Raw genomic sequence first — 22,984 nt, forward strand, 5'->3', positions numbered from 1 at the left:
TTTTCTCAAGCATTCCAGGCTATTACATACGTGGATGGCCAAGAAGTGACAGTTTCCAGGATGGTAGTATTTAATACCGTCAAAGGTGGTGACTGAATTTCCTTCCACCTTACATCTTCCAGGACATAATGCTTCCGTACAAGACCACTTAGCATTCTGGCATGTGCTGTTAAAATGCAATAGTTATGTTAAGGTCATCAATTGTGTTTTCCCATGAGGAAAATAAATATCCCAATGTTAAAAATCAAAATTTAAATTAAGATATTTACTTAAGGTTTATTAGACCATCTTTTAAAAGAATTTTTTTAAAGTAATCTTTACACCCAAAATGGGGCTCAAACTCACAGCCCCAAGATCAAGAGTCGCATGTCTATTGACTGAGCCAGCCAGGAGCCCCTATTAGACCAGCCTCATTCTCCAATCAACATCTCAACTCTGATCAAGTGCGACATTGATGGTGGCATTCTGGCATTTTAAAGGACTTGAATTCCATGGACTAAAATAATAGCTTCTGCCTGCATTAAATATATAAAAACTTCTAAACTGGATTTCAGAGATTTGTTTAAATGGAATACATTCCACTATTAGTACTAAAACACCTGCTACATGCCACATTGTAGACCCTCACTGTTCAATACAGTATAGAGACATATAGCTATTGATTACTTGAAATGTGATGGTTCTAGATTGAGCTCTGCTATAAATATAAAATATAGACTTTTAAGACTTAATTTGAGAAACAGATTGTAAAAATCTCATTAATTTGAGAAACAGATTATAAAATCTCATTAACTTTTTATACTAATTTCATTTCTAGATGCTAATACTGCACTTTGGATGTATAAAATACATAATTATAATTAAATTTACCCCTACCTTTTTGCTTTTTAAAAACACATAAACTAAAAAATGTTAAATTATACATGTGGGTCATATTTGTAGCTAATATGATATTTCTCTAGGATTACACTGTCCTAGATATTCAATAAATCATAGCTATTGTTATTCATAATTATTACTAATATATTATTCATTTCTCATTTATAAGGAACATACTATAGTATAAATAATAGATTAGTTTTCATTGAGTCAAATTATTTCCCTACAAAGGGAAATAATTTTAGAAAATTATTTCTTTTAGAAAAGTCCTTTGGAGTTCCGCAGAAATTTAGAGTTTCAGAGAAAAGTCATAATGAAGAATGGGGAACGCTCTCTGATCAGCATATTGTTCCTGAATTCAAATAATATACACTAATTTTTGGCACACTGAAATACACTCTTATTAAATATATCTATAAACATGATATATATATAAACATGAATATATATATGTACAAATATATACAAAGATATAAATAAAGATCAAATATATTTTCACCAGTATAGTTATATATAAAAATTATCTGAAAAGTAGTGGGCTGTTTCTGATTATACATTTTACTAAATATTTTTGGTAATTAGCATAATTATTGTTTCATTGTTGTAACCATACTCTTGTATTATTCTTTGCTCTATATTTGCAACAGCCAATTGGTTTACTCTTTGAAACACTATTTTAGTTAGTGAAAAACATTACTTTTTAAAGATACAATGAAAGCTCACGCATTTTTTAATCTTATTTTTCCATTTTATTTTATTTTTTTCAGTGTTCCAAGATTCATTATTATATTTTATTTAAAAACCACACTAAACTTCCCCTTAAAAATGAAAGACAAACTATCAACACTGAAAATGCAGTATTTATTTCCAAAAAGTTTATTTTAAGGGTGGACCTAGAATTATTTCAAATTAGATTAAAATGTTAGTATTATTTCACTATTAACAAAATGTGGACAAAAAGCATGTACATACCACTGAGAACCACAAGGACCTCTTCGGACTTCCCCTGACTTATAGATCTTTCCATGTAAGCTACAGGGACATTCAGTCTTTAATACACATCCCCCTTTTTCTCCAATATCATCCAATAGATAACCTAGGAAAAATACATTGTACAAGAATTATATAAACATCAGCAAATTCTCAAGCAGTGAACTGTGAAATCACTCTTGAGCTAGTTCTTTCAAGTGTAAACATGCACTTAAAATGGTAAGTTCCATTTAGCAATTAACCTTAGTTTGAAATCTGGCAAGAGTAAAATTTTTGGAGCCATGGAACATTCCTAAGGAGCCCAATACAGGACTAGCGGATCATTTGTGGAGTACCATGGCCCTATAGAAATAGACATACAGGTTAACTTTGTAAGTCTCTCTACTTCTCTTCTGCAGTTTGCTAGAAGGATGGATTATGAATAGGAGATTTCATTAAATATCTGGTTAGAAATAAGACCCACCATTCTTGAGTCACTTTTTCAGCTGTTTTAGTGTAAACATTCTCACAGGGTGTGGTTACCTTCTGGGCAGAAGCAGCCATTCACACATTCACTATCTTGAAAAGGAGCCACATTAGAACAAGTTGCAGGATTTGAGGGACCGCATTCTTTGTAGATATGTTTTTCTGGGCATCTAGGTTTTCCTGGAGAAATACAGAAATATGTATACATGGGAATGAGAGGGAATTTAATGTGATAAATACATAATATTCTAATGGGGTTCTTTCAAATGGGATTCTTTGAGTCTAATTTTCTAGACATGAGTCAGTCTTTAAAATTATTCAGTACAATTAAATTGTGCCAATTTCTCATGCATTATTTTGTGCTACAATATTTAATATGTAGAAAAAATAAAAAACAAAGATGGAAATTAGGAAGAAATGTATACTATATATGTAATAACATCTCATCTTACTTTGAAATTGATCTACTTGTTTTTTAACTTAAAAGGATTGAGCTAAGCATGAGTTGAAAGTACTTTTATATTTGTGTGAAATTCACATCTATGTTTTACTAATTTTTTGAAAGAAAATCACAGTACTAATCAACATACTTTTGATAACTTTTCCAGTTACTTTTTTTCAGTTTTTGCAGAATTTCTCATTTTTCCCAGTGACTTTTACAAATTATAGACTAGAAAGTTCCTAATTGAGATCTTATCACAAAGGACTGTCATTTATGGCAAGTCACTTCATCAAAACAGTCCTGTTTCCTTGTAAGTACCTGGGAGAGATGAGACTCCATCATATCTAAGATCCCTTTTAGGGCTTACAATCATTTAAGAACATTACTTTGAAATATAGCTCAACTTTAAAGTGCTATAGAAACTTTCTGGCTTGGAATCTGCAATAAAATTTAAAACCTACCACAAGTCACATCAGAATCATCTCGCCAGGATTCATAGATACCAGGACCATCTGAGGCACAGAGGCGGGACAACTCTGAATAAGTGTCACATGTAGAATTTTTGCCTGGATTTTGGCAGTAGTCATTAACGCAAATCATTCTGTAGTCATTGGAAAAAGCGGCGACCTTTCTACATTTCTCGAAGTAAGTTCCAATAATTTTGTCACAGTACTACAAAATAAAGTGTGAAGTTTTATTAAAACATAAGAAAAAATGGCAATCAATAAACATTTAGGAAGAGATAAAATTCAGAAGTATTTGGTTTTGCATGATATTCTGTAGCTTGGCAGGGAGAGTTGCTGAATGCTGTTCGAAATGGAGAGTTTTGAAATATAGTTAGCACAATGACTCCTAAAAGAATCCTTCACCTCTGGCATTTTGGATTGCTATATAACAACTTCAGAAATGGTTGTACCTATACTCATCCAAAATTTCTCCAAAGGTGACATGAAATTTACAACTTCAGAAAATAAAAGGGGTGAGAAAAAAGAGCTATTGTCAATGCCAGAGAGTGGGATGGTAAATGACTGATACCATAAAAGACAGAAGGGAAACTGGTGCTTTGTCTATTAGTCTTATTATATTTGGTGAGCAAACAGGCGGTGAAATAGAGTCACTGTGGGCTTTCTTGGTGGGGGCCATGGGAGTTAGCTCTGGAAACAATGTATTTGTTCTCATGTTGGTAGGGAAGTAAGGAGGTAAATACATACATTATTGAACATACAAATTTCAAATTTCAACATATTTTAACTACCACATAACTGTGCATATGTTTGTGCAGAGAAATAGAAAACCACTGTCAAGCAAATGAACAATCTGGACCAATTAACTCTCTGAACAATTTGGACCAATTAACTCCTAAGATAGCTGATAACATTTTCCAAGTAAGGTATAAGATTAAGCGAAATAAAATCTTCAAAGATTGCTTTTTTGTCTATTATTTTTTGTGTATGTTTATCACTAGATTACAGGTTTCTTTAGGACAAAAATAGAATCTTGTATCCTCTTGGCTTAACATAGTGTCTTGCACATAGTAGGTCCTTACTAAATATGCATTAGCTTTAACATAAATTTATATACTCACTGAGCTAATATTTTTGAGCAACCAGGAGTAAGCTCTCATATGCTTTACAACTATCTCATATGCTATACAACTTCTGGTTCTATACAAATTTTAGGATTGTTTGTTCCAGCACTTTGAAAAATGCCGGGGGATGGCACTGAAAGTATAGATTGCTCTGGGAAGCATAGGCATTTTGACAATGTTTATTCTTCTGATCCATGAGCATAGAATGTTTTTCCATCTTTTGTGTCTTCTTTAATTTCCTTCGTGAGTGTTCTCTGGGTATTACACGCAAACAATAAATCATGGAACACTACATCAAAAACTAATGATGTCGGGGTGCCTGGGTGGCTCAGTCATTAAGCGTCTGCTTTCAGCTCGGGTCATGATCTCAGGGTCCTAGGATCAAGCCCCACATCGGGCTCTCTGCTCAGCAGGGAGCTGCCTACCCCTCCCCTGCCTGCCTCTCTGCCTACTTGTGATCTCTGTCAAATAAATAAATAAAATCTCAAAAAAAAAATAATGATGTACTGTATGGTAACTAACATAACATAAGGAAAGAAAGAAAGAAACAAACAAACAAACCAAGGAGAACAGTGCCAAAATTTGCTACTAGGTGAAATACAAATCTCTCACCTTTACACCATCTTCACAAACTTCATAGCTTTTACTAAAAGCTTTGGGACAATCTCCAGGAATTTTACTACTGGCAATGTGCTCATTGATGTTGTCTCCTTAAAAAGAAAACAATGCTTAGTACAAGATATTCACTATGCACATACATGTTATTTTCAAGCTAAATATAACTAAATTGACTACATAATTTTTTATTTTAACAATTTCTTATTCTTTAGACAAATGCAAATTATTGTTAGGTTTATTCAAATATGAGCAATCATTTTATAATTTTCTTTCAGGAAGCAATTTTCTTAGACATAATGCACTGAAATCTCACCTGGAGTGCTGTTGAAGTTACCACAAAGACCACAAGTTGGATATTGCTTGTGAAGAGTAAGCTTTAAAAAAAAAAAAAATCACATGTACATGTTTATAAAATATTAAAAATACCTCAAGCCAAAGTTTGCCCAAACCAAATGATGGTGTCTCTTCATATTCAATTCTACCTAAGCTGGATACATAGGCATGTACTAGCGAGCCTCTTTTAGAGGACCTGGCTCTACCTCTTACTAACTGTGTGTCCTTGGATCGATTATTTAGCTTGTATTAGCCTGAATTTCCTGAGTTCCATCACCTGTAAAACAAGATTAATAACAGTATGTATTTCAAGGTATTTTAAATTGTAAATAAGATAATGCTTAGTACAGTGCATAATGTGGAGATTTTTCAATAAACCTTAACTCTTATTTTCCTTACAATGTAATGTTTTATAACTGAAAGCAAAGAAGAAAAAGCACAGGAATGTAAGAAAATCAGACCCAGACTTACTGAGAGTTTATTTTTGCCCCACATCAAAGACAGGATTCCTCTACGGCTTTTCAGGACATAATGTTCTCCATATTTTTTAATATGTATCAATTTATTGTCATATGGTATCTGCACTCTGAAAAGTATAAAATACAAGTACATATAATGGTAAAAATAGTATTATAACTTTTTAAATAATTCAAGTTCTATATTTAGTGTCATAAATATAACACTGGCTAATAAATATTAAAGCTTAGGGCACCTGGGTGGCTCAGTTGTTAAATGTCTACCTTCAGCTCAGGTTGTCATCCCAGGGTTCCGGGATCGAGGCCTACATCGGGCTCCCTGATCTGGGGAAAGTCTGCTTCTCTCTCTCCCACTCCCCCTGCTTGTGTTCCCTCTCTCATTGTTTCTCTCTCTCTCTCTCTGATAGATGAATAAAATATTTTAAAAATATATTAAAGCTTTCTTTTTCCTTTCATTTCAGAAGAAGAAACACAATGGTTTTGTTTTTCCAATATTTGAAAGACTTTTAGAGAACAATGACTAAATCCTTGGGGCTTTGGAGAAATAAAAAGAAGAAACTCATTCTGTATAAGAAATAAATGATCAAATAATTTGAAATGTTCACAAGTAGAATATCATGCCTCAACTTCTTATCCTGGAAAATATTCAAATATGGCATCCCTTCCAAATATGAATTGCTACTTCTAAAAATAATGGCCTAAGTTTCTGTCTAATGAAAATCCCATATTTATATTTAATGATAGACATACGAATGAAAACTAAGATATTCTATTAGCAGATTGGTTGAATATGCACGTTGCCCCAAATCTAGATACTCAAAATAGCCAAACAGCAGAGCTACTCTTTTTATCTCCACCTTGTTATAGGAATAAATATAGTATTTTACAATCCTACATAAAACAAAATCTTCTATCAGACTCCTGTCCAAGAAATTATTATAAAATCCAATATGAGAACCAAAATAGGAAAAGAGTACCATCTTTTCCCTATTCAACCTTTTTTTCTTTTTGCTCTGGTTACTCCAAGTGCTTCTATAACATTTATCCATAACACTGTGGCATTTACCTTTCTTCATTAACTAGAATGCGATCACCAGAAATAGAGACCTCATTATTATCGATTTCAACTGCTATTTTTTCAAAGTCACCATTACTCTTTCGTTTGATCTCAATATTGAAATCTCCTCCAGATTCAACACAGTGATGGCAGAAAGTGTATGCGCAGGAAGACTCAAAGGAAAAGATGCGGCCATTGAAAGCTTTATATATTCCTTTGCCCCAAGTAGTAGCTTCACCTGCAAAATATTCAGAGTAGAATATTCATAATTATTTAGAACTATTAATGTAGCATCTAGTTCTGATTTTTTAAGTGTTTATGTACCAAGAGAAAACATCACAGAAAGGTTCTGTTCTCACAGCCAACACATTAAATCAGTATTTTTCTTTCTCACATATAGCAAAAACACACTAACAGTAGTACTTGAATCCTTGGGAATACATAATGGTGCCTATTCTGGCTCAAATAAAACATGAATAAAAACACCTTGTTTCCAATGGAAAAGGGAAATTGTCTCTACTGGGGAAGGTATATACAGAGGGAGTTTTGATCTGTTTGCCTACTTGTTTTACTTCTTGTAGAGATAGTCTTTCTAATGTTGCACAAGGGGATTACCATTTATAGCAAATAAGTGTAAAGAATATTATTTCTCCATGTACATGCATCTGCACATGTACACGTATGTGTATACCTGTGTCTGTGTCATGTGTATATGTGTGTGCATCCGTGTGTATGTGTACCTTTGAGGAAAAATAGTACAAATGTGGTGTCATTCAGAAACAGATAGATGATGGGCAAATGTTTAAAACTAGTTCCAAATTTTGGCTAATTTGTAATTCCATTAGATACTGGCTAGCTTGGACATAAAAATACATATAGAAATCCCAGTCATTTTTACTTACCAATAACTGGGCTCACTTCTGAGTACTTCGGAATGGCTTCTGGAATATTGGATCCTTTTTCTATTTAACACAATGCACAGATTACTTAGATTTATTTATTTATTTATTTATTTATTTATTTATTTGACAGACAGAGATCACAAGTAGGCAGAGAGGCAGGCACAGAGAGAGAGGGGGAAGCAGGCTCCCTGCTGAGCAGAGAGCCTGATGCAAGCCTTGATCCCAGGACCATCAGATCATGACCTGAGCCAAAGTTTGGGGCTTAATCCACTGAGCCACCCAGGCGCCCCTTAAATTTCAAGACACATATTAATTTTTTTCTCTTTTCTTTTTCTGACATATATTGATTTTAAATATACAGGACATTTGAACTTATACATGGGAACTTGGAAGCTGATTCTGAAGGTCATCAATGGGTTTCTTTATCCTGAATATATAATTTGATTTTGTGAGAGCTGTGATTTACCAAGTTCATTTACATGATTATCTCTTAAATCCATATTTTTTCTTGAACAACTAGTCATTTTATTTTCAGAAATCATTGTGAGCTTATTCATTTTGGGTTACGTACAATTACTAACATATGCGGCATCCCCCATAGACCTATATTTTGAACTTCAAAAGTAGAACTTTGCTAGCATACTTTTATTGGGAGCCATTAGCTAAACAGGTCCAAGGTAGATTTTTATTAAATCAGTCTACAATCTGATACTAATAAGTCAATTATCTATCTTAAAGAGAACTCAATTCTCCTGGTCAAAGAGGAAAATTCATATCCCTTGATACTTTTCTGTGATTTTTTATTTCCAAAGCATTGAGCATTTTATGTGACTAAGTAAATTTACATGAAATCTTAGAGCAAGGCCTAAAATCAAGCAGAATAAAAGAGCAACAACAACAAAAATCAATATTTTAATAGAATTTTTAAATTTTTTTTACAATGCCATTTATTCTATATTTTGGGACCACGTGTCTTTGCTAAAGGCTGCCTTTTCCCAGGTCAAGTGGAAGTAGATTGAATTCTTAGTTTATTTACAAAATCATTTAAAAATAATATATCTAAAATGATAAAGAAGAAGTTGCATTATGCTTTATTTAGATTCCCTTAAATTATAACAATATATCTTATTAATGGAGTTGTTTAAAATATACAGTTATTAAATCATATCTAATTCATATTACTCAAAGAGAAGCATTTAGAAGCTCAGTTCAACATGGAAAAGACATAACAATATCACATGCTAGTAAATCAATAATCCACAAAACATTTACATTTCAAAATTATACATAGAGATATACATACACACAGATACGCACATATGCATCAGATATATATAGATTTTAAATACTGAAAGCCACAAAACAAATTACCTGGAGTACTGAATGGTCCAGAGGTACTGCTGTCAGGGGAGCTTGTGACACCTATTTTAATATAAAATAGTTAAGCTGTTTCATAAATGTATACATTTCACTTGGTAAAATATGAAAAGAAAAGTTTTAAAATCTGATGGATAAACCACGGATCCAAGTTCAGCGATGCTAATGCTAGCAGACTTAGAACAATGTAAAGCTGTATAAGAAAAATATATATTATCAACTCAACAACCTGTGGGAGAAATAAAATTAAATGCCTCATCACCAAATGAACTGACATCAAATTAATTTATTCCAGATCAATTGCCTTAAAATGTATTCAGGAAAAGAGAAAGGTTTGCATTAACAGGACTCAGGGTCTCCTATCTCAGTTTGAACCACACTTACTCCCACTTTGAATTGCTTTACATTTGGGATATCTAGGTGCCACTTCTAGATGTCAATGGAACAAAGGAGTCTGCAGTCACAAAAACTGGAAATATGAAAACCACTAATCTAGTTGAGCTGAGATGTTCCTCTGAATAAGTCTAAGATCAAGAGATAATAATCTCAACAGATCCAGAACTTGCAATTTCAAAGCCACGAAGTTCACTGCCATTAGATATACTAACAGAAAGAACACTAATTAATAAAAGTCTGTCTCATTTAAAAAATTAAAGCAGTCAAAAGCTGGCATCCCAATAGCAGAAAAATTTCAAATTGGTAACATTCCAAAACAGAAAGATGAGGGGCAGTTACCGCCTACATTTCTCAGGAACACATCCTAAATTTGAATACCTGAGCTAATGACAGCAGATCTGGGGCTTCAATATTCAGTGTCTAGTAAACCATTTGTACCAACTGGGTTTAAACAAAATTGGTGGCAAAATAATGAGTGATTTCAAATTTCTCACTTCCATTGCAGTGTTGACCTCAAAACTGATGTCCAAAGATTAAGAACAACCTAAAGTAGAATTATTATTTCTATGTGACCAAGCCTTTTTTGAACAGATTCACTAATAGTCTATCCGGACAGAGGTCAACATTACTACACTACCATGTATCTCCTGCTAATTAGACTTTACCTTTTAAAAATGTATCATTCCTAAAGTTGAGTTCTAAATGTGAATCCTGAACGTTTTTCAGATCACCCATATCATGAGAAGTGAACCTACTACCCACAGTTCTGTGGTCATCCAGTCTAGTGGCTCCCAAGACTTTCTAATACTGCTAGCAGCACCAAAATAATTCCCATGTCATAGTAAGTATTCTTTAACAATGCACACCACAAATTCCTAGACTATTCAATCTAATGTTTCCATTAAGTAGAAATATTAAAATTTATGAGATTTTCAAAAGGGATGGAACTCATTTACTCTTATCAGAAATAAACCTGCAAAAAATTTTAAACTACCAAGACCAGATCCAGAATACAAAGCTCAAACCCAACAAATTATTGGCTACTCTAACCACCTCTTCAGCTTCTGCAACTCCCAATCAGTTGTGCATAAAGGCAACAAAAATAACTCCACATCAGTATAATCACAGCCACAAAACTCATTCTACATTCTATGCCAAACAATATTAAATGACTTTTCCCTAATCACATCTACATACAGTTTATCATTTCACAATTTTAGCTTGCTTTTTGTATCATTACAAATGTTTGTGATTTTCATTGCTATTTTATAATGTATTTCAGAATCCTGACTTTCTAATCATCAGACATAAATCTCAATTCTCAAGCCGTGGAAACCAGACCCAGTAACATCCTTTCCAGTATCACAGATACCTGTACCACCACGGCCAGTTTCACCAAATTCGTTTGGTCCAGAAGCAACACCACCAAGTCCAGCTGTACCCTTCCTTCCTTCACCACTTCCAGAACCAGAAGACCAAGTGTTTTCTCCTAATGGAAAATCAAGATGTGATTAAAAGAAATAAAGAAGGAAGAAATTAATTTGGATTTCTTGGGAATAGAGTCCAGGTTAATCTGCCTGAGCCGCTGACGTCAGATCCAGGACTAAAGTATCCAGTCCCCACAAATCCATTGCCTCTCTCCATTCCCACCAATTCCATTGATTTCAAACCCCTGCTGATCAGATGACCCCAAATTTGATCCTGAATCTTCAGAGATACCAACCAGAATATCCATACCCATTTCTTGCACTTGAGTCACCTGCTGAATACAAAATGATCGTCACGAGAATTATTTGTCATGCATACTATGATTCAGAATTTTCCTAGGCACAGAAATTAACCACCAATACCTAGAACACTGGAGCTAGAGCCTCCAGGACCACCTACTCTATTTCCATCAAAGTCTTTACCACTATGGCCACTGGACTGTGTTGCCTCCAGAATCTCCAAAACCAAACTGAGTTTCACCCTTCCTTTCTTCATTTTCATAATTAGAAAACAAAGTCCTTCCCTCTAATGGAAAATTTAAATGTTATTTTTAAAAATGATAAAAAAAAATTAAACCCATTTCAATTTCAGCAAGAGTCTAGGTTGGTAGAATGCCTGAGTTATGGGCATTGGACCTGAGATTCATGGATCCACGGACAACATACATGCTGCTGCTCATTCCATCAATCCCCTACCTCCAACTTTCTTTAACCAAGTACCAAATCCTGAATTTTGAAAAATTTTTAAAGATTTTATTTATTTATTTGAGAGAGAGCAGGAGAGGGTGGGAGAGGCAGACTCCCCACTGAGCAGAGAGCCTGACATGGGACTCAATCCCAGGACCCTGAGATCATGACCTGAGCCAAACACAGACACTTAACCAACTGAATCACCCAGGCACCCCTGAATTTTCAAAATTACCACCAGCATGCTCACCACCACCTCTTGCACTGGTACTTCTACCAGAATATTAAAAGTATGTCAATAGGAAATATTTGATATATTTTATAATTGAGAAATTTAAGCACAAAATTTACTAGCAACATCCATATCACTAAAAGTAGATTCTCCAGTACCTTTTATTACATTTTTACTAAGGCCAGTGTCATCAAATCGATTTGAACCAGAATCTCCAAAATCAAATTTAGCTTCACGTTTCTTTTCTCCGTGTCTCAAATCAAACGATGAGGACTTTTCCACTAACAGAGAAATAAAAATGTTAGCACAACAACAGATGAAAGCCTGAAATCAATTTATATTTCACCTAAGCAGAGTCCAAAATTAGACTACCTGAGCCACTGGCATCAGATTTCCTGCTGCTCTTATCACTCTGATAAGATCCACTGCTTTCAAATTCCTTTTGACCAAATTTCTCAAAACCATATCTCAAATTTTCTGATATCCCATCAACAAAATTATCCCCAATTCTTACACTGGTGTTGCCTGCAGAATGTAAAATGATTGTCATCAGAACATATTCCAATAAATTTTATGATTCAAATACTTTTTAGGCACAGAAATTAAACATCAAGACCTAAACCACTGGAACTAAATTCACTAGTACATTTAATACCATTATCACCACTGTCACCCCAGTGATATGAACTAGAATCTCCAAAATCAAATTCAGTTCCAAACATCTTTCCTTCAAGTCCAAAATCAAAAGACCCAGGCCTTCCCACTAACAGAAAATTCAAAATATTATCAAATAAAATACCAAATATTCGAAATTCAATTGGATTTCTCAGGAACAGAGACTGAGTGGAATACCTGAGCTACCAGCATCAGATCCAAAGCCTTTGAATCCAGCCCCAGCAGATCCACTGCCTCTCATTCTAGTCCCTCCAATTTCATTGACTCCAAAGCCCTGTTGACCAGAAACCCCTACATTGATTTCTGATTTTCCAGAGCTGTCACCATCAAATGTATTCTGATTTCTCAAACTGGTATCACCTGCAGAATATAAAATGATGTCACAGGGTATACTGAAAACACTTCATGATTCAGAAATGTTTATACATAAGAAATTAGATATCAATACCTAGATCATTGGGAATGGGTCCTCCAGAACTATTCATTTGCTTTCCTTCAATTTTTATTTTGCCATTAATGTCACTGTCACCAAATGAACTTGAACCAGAAGCTCCAAAACCAAATGCAGCATTGCCCTTCTGTTTTCCAAGTTCCCAACCAAAAGACCCAGTTCCAACTGACAGAAAAATTAAAATAATATTAAAAATTAATCTTAATTAATAAGTTTATTATTAAATATTTAAAAATCTATTTTTAACCAATTAGTTACTTTAATTAATTTCAAATTTTCTGGAATGAGTCTTAGTTGGAATACCTGGGCTATGGACATCAAATCCGAAACCGATTGATTCACCCCTGGCAGATCTTCTGCTGCTTATTTCACTCTGGTCAGCTCTATCAACGCCCAATCCCTTCTGATCAGATGCCCCCAAACCAAATCCCAAATTTCCAGAGATACTGCTACTAAATCCAGCCCTACTTTTTGAGTTGGTATTATCTGATAAAATTAAAAAAGAAAAGACAAAAGATTGTTACCAGGTAATAATTAAATACAACTTATGACTCTACCCTTCATGCATAAAACCTAAATAGTAATAATTAGACCACTGGAACTTGACTTTCCAATGTTCCCTATTTCATTCTCACCAAAGTCTTTTTGTTCGAGACTACTGATACCCATTCCACATGAACCAGAATTACCAAGACCAAATTCAAATTCATCCCTCTTTCTACCACCAAATCCAAAATCAAAAGGCAAATGTAAAATTCAACTGTTTTCAAAAGCAAAAAAAAAAAAAAAACCCAAAGGATGTAAATGATTAATTATTTGTATTGTTTCATTACAGAGTCTAGATCAGAATTCCTGAGCCAGTGATATGACAGCCAAAGCCCAATGGATTTACCAACAAACTCCTTTCTGTTCTTCTCTTTCCACCAATATCCACATCTTTTAAGATAAATTGCTCTGACACAAAAATGCGAAGATTTACATATTTTATCGACCCTAACCTCTTCACTGACTTTAATTTCCAAATATAGAATGCTATTTACCCACACTTTTGTAAATTTGTGTTTTTTTTAATTCTTCTTTAAGAACACTAGTTGAAATATGAGTAATGAAACTTAAAAAATTAACACCACGGAAGTACAGAAACATGAGACCCAAATTCTCCTGTTCCTTATAACAAAACTTGGGAACAAGAGAGTTTATGTGCCTTTCCCAAAGTCCACAGAAGGTAAGCAGGAAAGACCGGGGATAGAAACTGGGTCTCTTTCTTCCAGGTCCAAAATCCTTCACAATTAAATCTAACTGCCTCTTCACTAAAATGTTTAAATTGCTGATTTCTGTTGAAGATAACACAGCTCCTTTAAGAATCAAACATAATTTAAAAATCATTCTCTCTAACACTGAATCAGGTCAAAACAACACTACCTTCCCCGCTTTGTTAATTGATTTTTTTTTTCTGTCAAAAGCAGAAACTAAGAAACAACTTAGAATACCTGTTTCACTGGCAGCAGATTTAGAGCCACCAATCCATTTACCACATTCACATCAAATCCACTTTGGCCGGATGGACCCCTACCAATGTCATTTCCATTTGAAGCAGTGCCACCAAATGTCATATCACCAGACATACTGCTGGCAAAACCACTTGCTAACTTGGTTTTCTCTGCCATACAAAAACACAATTGCTATCAGAAAAAAAGTTGCATTCACTCATAATGTACAAGAAATTAATCTATACACATTGCTTGAACTAGGCCTACGTTATCATTTCAAAAATATCATCCCCCTCCCCTCCATACATCTTGCCATATATAATTCCATACAGTATAACCAAGGGTGTGCATGGCAAAAAATTTACCATGAGGTTTGAGAATTCCATAAGAAAACTAAAGCACTGGGACCACTTAAGATAAATTTCACTTTCTTCTTTAGAACATGACAAAACAATGAACAATTGAGTATTGTGAACAAGAGAAAGCATATCTGCATGAACTTATTAGTCATACTATGTTTGTCAGTCCCAAAACAGATGGCTGGACAGAAAGGAAACTGCACTCCTGTACCCCAAACTGTTTGTCCCTTTTCAGTTATCACCACTTTGACTCAAATATTAAATTTCAATATAAAATACTGAAGTTATTTTCCTCATTGAATCTCCTTCTTTTCTATTTTTGCACAGGTAAGAACTATACAGATTTGAGGACCAGGCAAGTAAAGTAAAACTTGGCCAATTGGGAGAAATGTGTAGAACCAGAGAGAACATGCCTCATCTAAAGAAAGTTGATTTTTTTTTTTCAAACAAAACCAAATAGCAGACCACAAACTGTTTTCAAACACTGCTTTATAATATTACTCATAAAACTGAGTATGCAATTTAAAGACAGAATCCCAGTATAGAAAATAAATTGTGGTTGGAGACAAAAATGGGAGTAGAGAAAACTTGCACCAAATTTGGGGTCTGGAAGAACTGTAATTAAATATCATAAAAATGATTGATCGTTATAATAGCACCAAGAATAAAGATAGCATAGGAAAACTAAAATGATCAGGAAAAGAAAATGTAACTAAATGTATACATCTTTGCCAAAATTCTCTAAAGACAGAATTCATCAGTCTAATTGGCCCTAGAATTAGTGCCTTTCTATTCCCCACTATTAATTAAGGCCATGTGCTGCTAATAATGCAAAGATTATCAGGTTACCCCAAATGAAATAAAGCAATTGTTTCCTAAATAAGCATTTTTTTCTAACAGTACCTGCCGGAGTGTTTTTTAACACTAAACTATCAGTATCTCGATGTTTCCTCGACCCATCTTCAGCCCCTCCTGGAGCATTAAATCCCGTGTTAAGGAGTGAACCAGTAAGAGATTTCTTTCTTCTGTTTGGGTCACCAAAGCTCAGACTACTGAACAAAAAGCCACCTAATGTGAATAACAGAAGATCATATTTGAAAAGAGTATTGAGAGCACAAAAAGGGGATTTCATTGTGACACTCTGAAAACCATGTTATTCCCTGTTATTCTGGCAGCCCTTGGAATAACATACACTTCTTATTGCCTTCATAGCCATACCCATACTTTTTTGTAATAATTCTAAGACTTCAAGAAAGAGTGATGAAAAGAGCTGTGAAGATTTCACTGCTGTGTACTAGACACTCTTCTTATAGTTAGGGCAGAAACCTCCCCAGTTGCTTCCTCTCCATTGATAAGCCCTGAGTTGCAGTGTCCAACCTCCCCCCATCAAAATATTCTACTGTGTTGAATCCACACTGTCCTTGGTTTAGGAATAGCTGATAAAATTAAAATAACATACCTGCTTGTCTTTTCTGTTTTCCTACAAAGAAAAAACAATGAGAACATTTACTTATCAATTGTAGCATTCACTTCCTTCAAGTCTCAGCCTAAGTGTCATCTCAATGAGGCATACTCTGACAATTCAAAATTGCCACCCCCATTCTAATACTCCCAATTATCATTATATTACTCTAATTTATTCCAGAGATTGTATCACCTTGTATACCATGTTTACCACTTCTGTTTACTGCTTACTGACTGTCTGCTTCTTCTAGATTTTAAGCTCCATAAACTCAAGGTTTATGGCCTGTTTTATTCACTGCAGTATCCCAGGTGTCTAGGTATTAGATCTTAATATTTAAATATCTTAGTTTGATGCCAAGCAGAGAGAAATGAGGCAGTATTCAGTAGTAGGAAACCTATGAGATTTTGAGTCAAACCCAACTAGACTCCTAGACCAACATCAGAATGGCCTTTGACTATGCCTCTCTTAGACTCAAGAAAGAAAGATCCCCACTCAGAACCACTCAAGTCTCAGTCTGGCCTTCCTCATGCCACAGCTCTCCTCAGAGGGCAAAGAACAAAGGTAGAGAAGTCAACATACACCAACCCAGAGCCTGTGCCATCTTCCCTTTCCTGTAGACCGTACTGAGTCCCCAAAGCCCCGTGATCCCAAGTCTGCTCTCAGGACCTTCATAAGCATCCTTCCCAAGACCATTTTCCCAAGGTTACACCATATTGCAGCAATAAGTCCTAGGCTGGGGGGATGATCAAGGGGTGCTTCTTTGCAGGAATAATAGATATGCTGAGACATGGAGGCAAGGGTATTTCTGTATCTGTGGGACAAACCTAGAGATGGACAAACCTAGGTTGGGGGGGGGAGACAGGGACATTGGCAGGGGTATTGCACACCCTTTTCTTGTATTGAATTCCAGTGATTTGAAAATTCTTCTTTAGAATCAGGCCTTCTAGGTGGTCACAAATATGCTTTCCTCAAGAAATTATTCTAAGTGTTCCCTTGTCTCACTCAAACTTCTCAAGTGAGGACTTTTAGGAGAATGTTCAAAACTCATATGACCCAATTTATTCTAATTAACAATCAGATTTTGTACTCTTGGAAGGAAAGAAGCTCTTGGTAAAAGAGCTATGGTAAGCATTGATTATGACATAATTATGATATATCCATAGTTATGACAAAGTGAAAACAGACTTTGCTGTCTTCATGGGACAACTGACCTGCTGCTTATTCTCAGTCTCTGTTTACCTCAAAGAACACATCTTCCAATTATATTTTATTGTATTTAGGTTGTAGAAAGACACAGATCTAAAATATCACATTAAAAAAACATATAAAAGTAATCTTGGGCTATTTTGACTACTATATGCATTAGACCAGATTCAATTAAATCTATATTGATATTAGCAAAAATCCTTTTCTTAGATTTAAGAAAAATCCTTTTCTTAGATTTAAGAAAAATTCCATAAAACACTCTTGGTTTGCTGTGGCTTATTTTTCATTTTCGTGGATAGAGAAACAAAATAATGGATAATACTCAGTGTTATTCAATTTTCTGAGGGAATCTGTAATAAAACTAATAGGACCAGGATTAATTTTAATTAAAGCAGATCTCTAAGAAATTAGTCCAATAATACAAAGTACTTACTTAAGGAAAGTAAATCCTTAAATCTATATTCATATTTCTCTTACAGGTTTAAAAATTTTAGAAAAGCAAGTAACCACAGCAATTTTTTTATTTGAAATGTCACCACCTTTATAAATGCTGATTAATTTTTTTAAATATCTGGCCCAGAATATTCAAGAACATACTAGAGTATTTTTGCTTATAATAAGGAATATTTCATTTTAAATGTTTTAATGCTATTTCCAGGAGAGATATGCTTTTTCTCCAAATAAAAGCACTGTCACTTTATTGTTGTTTAGTATAAAAGTAATTTACCTGATGTGCTTTCAGCAATTTTTCCATCTGAAGAAAAAAGGGAGAATTGCTGTCATTAGTAGGTTATCTGACAGATTTGTCAACAGAAAGTTAATTTGACTGCAGCTATTTCTTGTCCTTGGGAGGTGTTCCCACAGAGCTGTGCTCATTGAATCCAATATTCAGGCATGAATATGGTAATTATCCTTTGATCATGGTGTATTTTCACCTCTCCAGAACACTCCCATAAAAGAAAAAGGCTCCACTGGTCCTCCAAACAGTTTAAAGTACAGCTTAGGTTCAGGAATTAGAACATAGCAAAAAAAAAAAAAAAAATACTAATAATTCTTGGATGACTGAAAAGGTGCAAAGCATTGACTCCTATTCTGCTGGTGAAATGCAGAAGTTTTAGTTAAAAGATTTTTTAAAAAAAATACTGGATGAAACTAACCACTTAATTTGAATGAAATGGATACAATTTCTACTGTACCACTAGATACAAAATTAAGGTACATGCTATATACAAATGATTTAAGTGTTATTGTTTATCAAGGTGAATTTGCTTAACATTTAAGTAAATAGCATGATTTGCAAGATTGTCAAATTATAGTAAGTATAGCTGAGTCAGAAACACACTAAGAATGAGAAATTTATAACAAATGACAATTTACATATAAGCACATGTATTGTTATATTTAAAGATATAAACATATTTTATCAAATATATAAAAGCATTGGTTTCCCAGAGAATTTTCTTAAGAATTTTGTGAAATGAAACATTTAACAATGGCAATAGAATTTTGCATAAAATTATATGTTGATTACATATTCAAGAACCCTCAAAAAATATTTTGGGTAATATTTTTAGTTTGGTACTTAATGGATTGTAGATTTTTTTAATGCTTCTCCATACTCTATAATCTTCACAAATTTACTAAGCCCAAAATGACTATATTATTCAAATAAAAAGTCAAAGCATATCGTCTGATACTAAGATACACTTTCAGAAATTGGACTGTCCTGAAAAATCCAGGACTTATGGTTGCCAAATCTATTCCAGAAACATAGGCATAAATTAAGTGAAACAGGAAACAGCCAGTTAAAAGACAGAGTTTCCATGTGTTCTGACAAACTGTTTTTAAAACAAAGTTGTACATAATTACACATATAAATACATTTACACATATTTAGCCAAAGGCTAAGAAGAAATGGTTTGGAGACACCTAATATAAATGCTTCGAAAGAAAACTATATGATAACATTCTCCATATAGGTTAAAAACCTGGAAATTTCTAATTATTTAAAATGTAGGCTGCAGTCAAAAGCCATTCCCAAATCCTCTTACAACAAATAGAGATGTTACAAAACCCATGCAAGAACTTTTCCCATTGGAAAAAAGTCCCTCAGGGCCCCACTCAGGACACACAAGTCTTACAACAAATACTAGACTGAAAACAATAAATAAAAATTGGTACCTGCGTGCAAAAAAAAAAAAAAAGATATAATAATCCTATCAGGATATAGAGTTAAATGTTTAATAGAAATGAAAAGACGGAAAGGAAAATCAAAAGCAGAACATAGAAACCATCTTTAGAGTAAGGCTTAACTATCCTACACATGGCATTAGATCCTGAGGGCACCATTGCCTAATATATAATATGATAACTGGCATTCATTTTTGTGTTCCTGAAAAAGACTAGAATATGTTCTCAAGTCCCTCATCTTCTCAGGTAAAAAGGTAAGAGTATCTGTGGTTCATTTCAGAAGTTTTACTTTGGAAATGATTTGGTTATTTTTATACAGAAAATTCTTGTATGCAGAACAAATCATATCTATAATCCAAAATTATATCATTAATTCAAAACAAGTATGACTTGTCTATTCCATTGAAGCCATTGTTCTCAGCATTTTTGAGTACAGAACAGAATATAGACCAAATCCTATCTTTGAGGTATTCACAATCATGTGGGATAAATGAGTAAGGAGTCACAGTAGTTTATTCCCAAATCAAGTGTGTATAAAACACATCAATTTTCTGTATTCCATGTTGTCAAGAATGTAAATTGGTTCAGCTATCATAGAAAAATTGTATGGAGTTTTTCAAAAAATAAAAATAGAATTAGCATATGACCTACAAATTCCACTTCTGGATATATATTCAAAAGGATATGAAATCACTATCTCAAATAGGTATCTCCACTTCTATGTTCATTCCACCATTATTCACAATAGCCAAGACATGGAAACAACCTAAATGTCCATCAACAGATGAATGGCTAAAGAAAGTGTGGTACATACATGAATGGGATACTATCCAATCATAAGAAAAGAAAATTCTGCCATTTGGGACAACATGGAAGGACCTTGAAGGCATTGTGCTATGAGAAATAAATCTAACAGAGAAAGACAAATATTATATAATCTCATTTGTATGTGGAATCTAAAAACATCGAACTCATAGAAACAAAGTAAAATGGTGTTTGCCAGGAGTTCGAGGTTGAGGTAAATGTGGAGATGTTGATCAAAGGGCACAAACTTCTAGTTCTAAGATGAATAGGTTCTGGGGAATCTAATGTATAAGCACTGTGACTATAGATAATAATATTGTATTGTATATTTAATAGTTGCTAAGAGAATAGGTCTTAAAAATTCTCACCACACACACATACATACACACAAGTGATTATATACAATGATAGCGGTGTTGAATTGTGGTAATCATTTTACAACATAAACATGTATCAAATCATGTCATATATCTTAAACTTACACAATGTTATACGTCAATTATATCTCAATAAACATGGGGAAAAAATCCCTGTGTTCCAAAAGAAGCAAGCTCAGAATAAGCCATTGATATCTCAAAGTAAAGACTAATTTCTGGAAGATACAGACCTGATGTTTTTCTGTATAATAGGGCTTCCCCATCTATAAAAAAAGGAAAAAAGCAATAACAATTATGTCATTTTATATTTCTCTATAGCATTTTTTAAAACAATGAAAATAATATTCTGCTTGTTTCCATTCTTTTAAATTCAATCCATGGAAACTACTTTTTATAACTAAAAATTATGATTTTCAATATTAATTTATTGAGAGCTTTCTTATATAGGTCTAGGTATGCATTTACCTATCACAAACTCTAAACCAAAGTTTTCAATGTCAACTCATTATTGAAAAAAATATATGGCCAAATAAATTAAATTCACAAAATTTATATTAGTTAGTACTTTACATCTTTTTCATACTATCAAAATATTTTACATCTGTCAATCTAAAGTATATTTTCCAATTGAAATTTCAACTACATTTATTTTCCCCTAAACATTTCTGGTTAGTGTATTCACAATCAGTGAATTAGACAAAAGACAAAAACAGGAAAGGAAGGAAGGAAGGAAAGAAGAAAGAAAGAGGAGGGAGGAAAAGGCAACCAATTGTATAGATTTTACCCTACTGAGAAGATAGAATAATAAGGGAAAAAATAATACTTGATTACATGTATCCATTTCATGTCAGATCTATAGTTCATCTTACTAAAGTTTTTCTCCACTTAGCCAGGGTATTGTTTTTTAATTTTCTTTTCTTTTTTCTTTTTTTTTTGTACAGTTATGGTTGCTTAAACAGTAAAACTTTTTCTTCTAACAGACCAAAATATTCCACAAATTAAGTGTGTGGCTCTGTTTTATTTACCAGCCTGATAATATTCTTTTTCCTTTCCCCCCGCTTTTGGGCCTCTTCTGATATATTTAGTGTTCATTTTTCTGGGGTCATTGTTACCCTTTTAGCATTTTGTTCTCCCATTCATCTATTCTTCTCTGGAAAAAATGACAAAGTGGAAAACTCACCTCAAAAAAAAAAAAAAAAAAAAAGAACAAGAGGCCATACTGACTGCTAGGGACCTAATCAATACAGACATTAGTAAGATGTTGAACTAGAGTTCAGGATGCTGATTATAAAGATAATAGCTGGATTTGAAAAAAAGCATAGAAGATAATAGAGAATCCCTTTCTGGAGAAATAAAATAACAAAAATCTAAACAAGTTGAAATCAGAAAAGCTGTTAATGAGGTGCAATCAAAAACAGAGGTTATTACTGCTAGAATAAATGAGGCTGAAGAGAGAATTAGTGATATAGAAGACCAAATGATAGAGAATAAAGAAGCTGAGAAAAAGAGATAAACAACTACTGGATCATGAGGGGAGATTATGAGTAATAAGTGATACCATAGATGAAACAATATTAGAATAATTGGGTTCCCAGAAGAAGAAAGAGAGAGGGGGGCAGAAGGCATATTGATATCTTTAGAGCACTAAATGAGAAAAATATGCAGCCAAGAATACTATATCCAACTAGGCTAGCATTGAAAATAGAAGGAGAGATAAAAAGCTTCTAGGACAAACAAAAACTAAAATAATTTGCAAACACCAAACCAGCCCTAAAGGAAATATTGAAAGGGGTACTCTAAGCAATGAGACATCCTAAAAGTAATATAGACTGGAAAGGAAGAGAGACAATATACAGTAACAGTCACCCTATAGGCAATAAATTCATATCTTTCATATCTTTCTGAATGTAAATATGACAAATGCCCCCAATCAAAAGACAGAGTATCAGAATGGGGAAAAAAAAGGCCCCACTGATATACTGTCTGCAAAAGACTCCTTTTAGACCCAAAGACACCTCCTCCATATTTAAAGTGAGGG

The sequence above is a fragment of the Enhydra lutris genome, unplaced genomic scaffold (genome assembly GCF_002288905.1).
Source record: "Enhydra lutris kenyoni isolate GAN:26980312 unplaced genomic scaffold, ASM228890v2 scaffoldscaffold84, whole genome shotgun sequence".
NCBI lineage: Eukaryota > Metazoa > Chordata > Mammalia > Carnivora > Mustelidae > Enhydra > Enhydra lutris.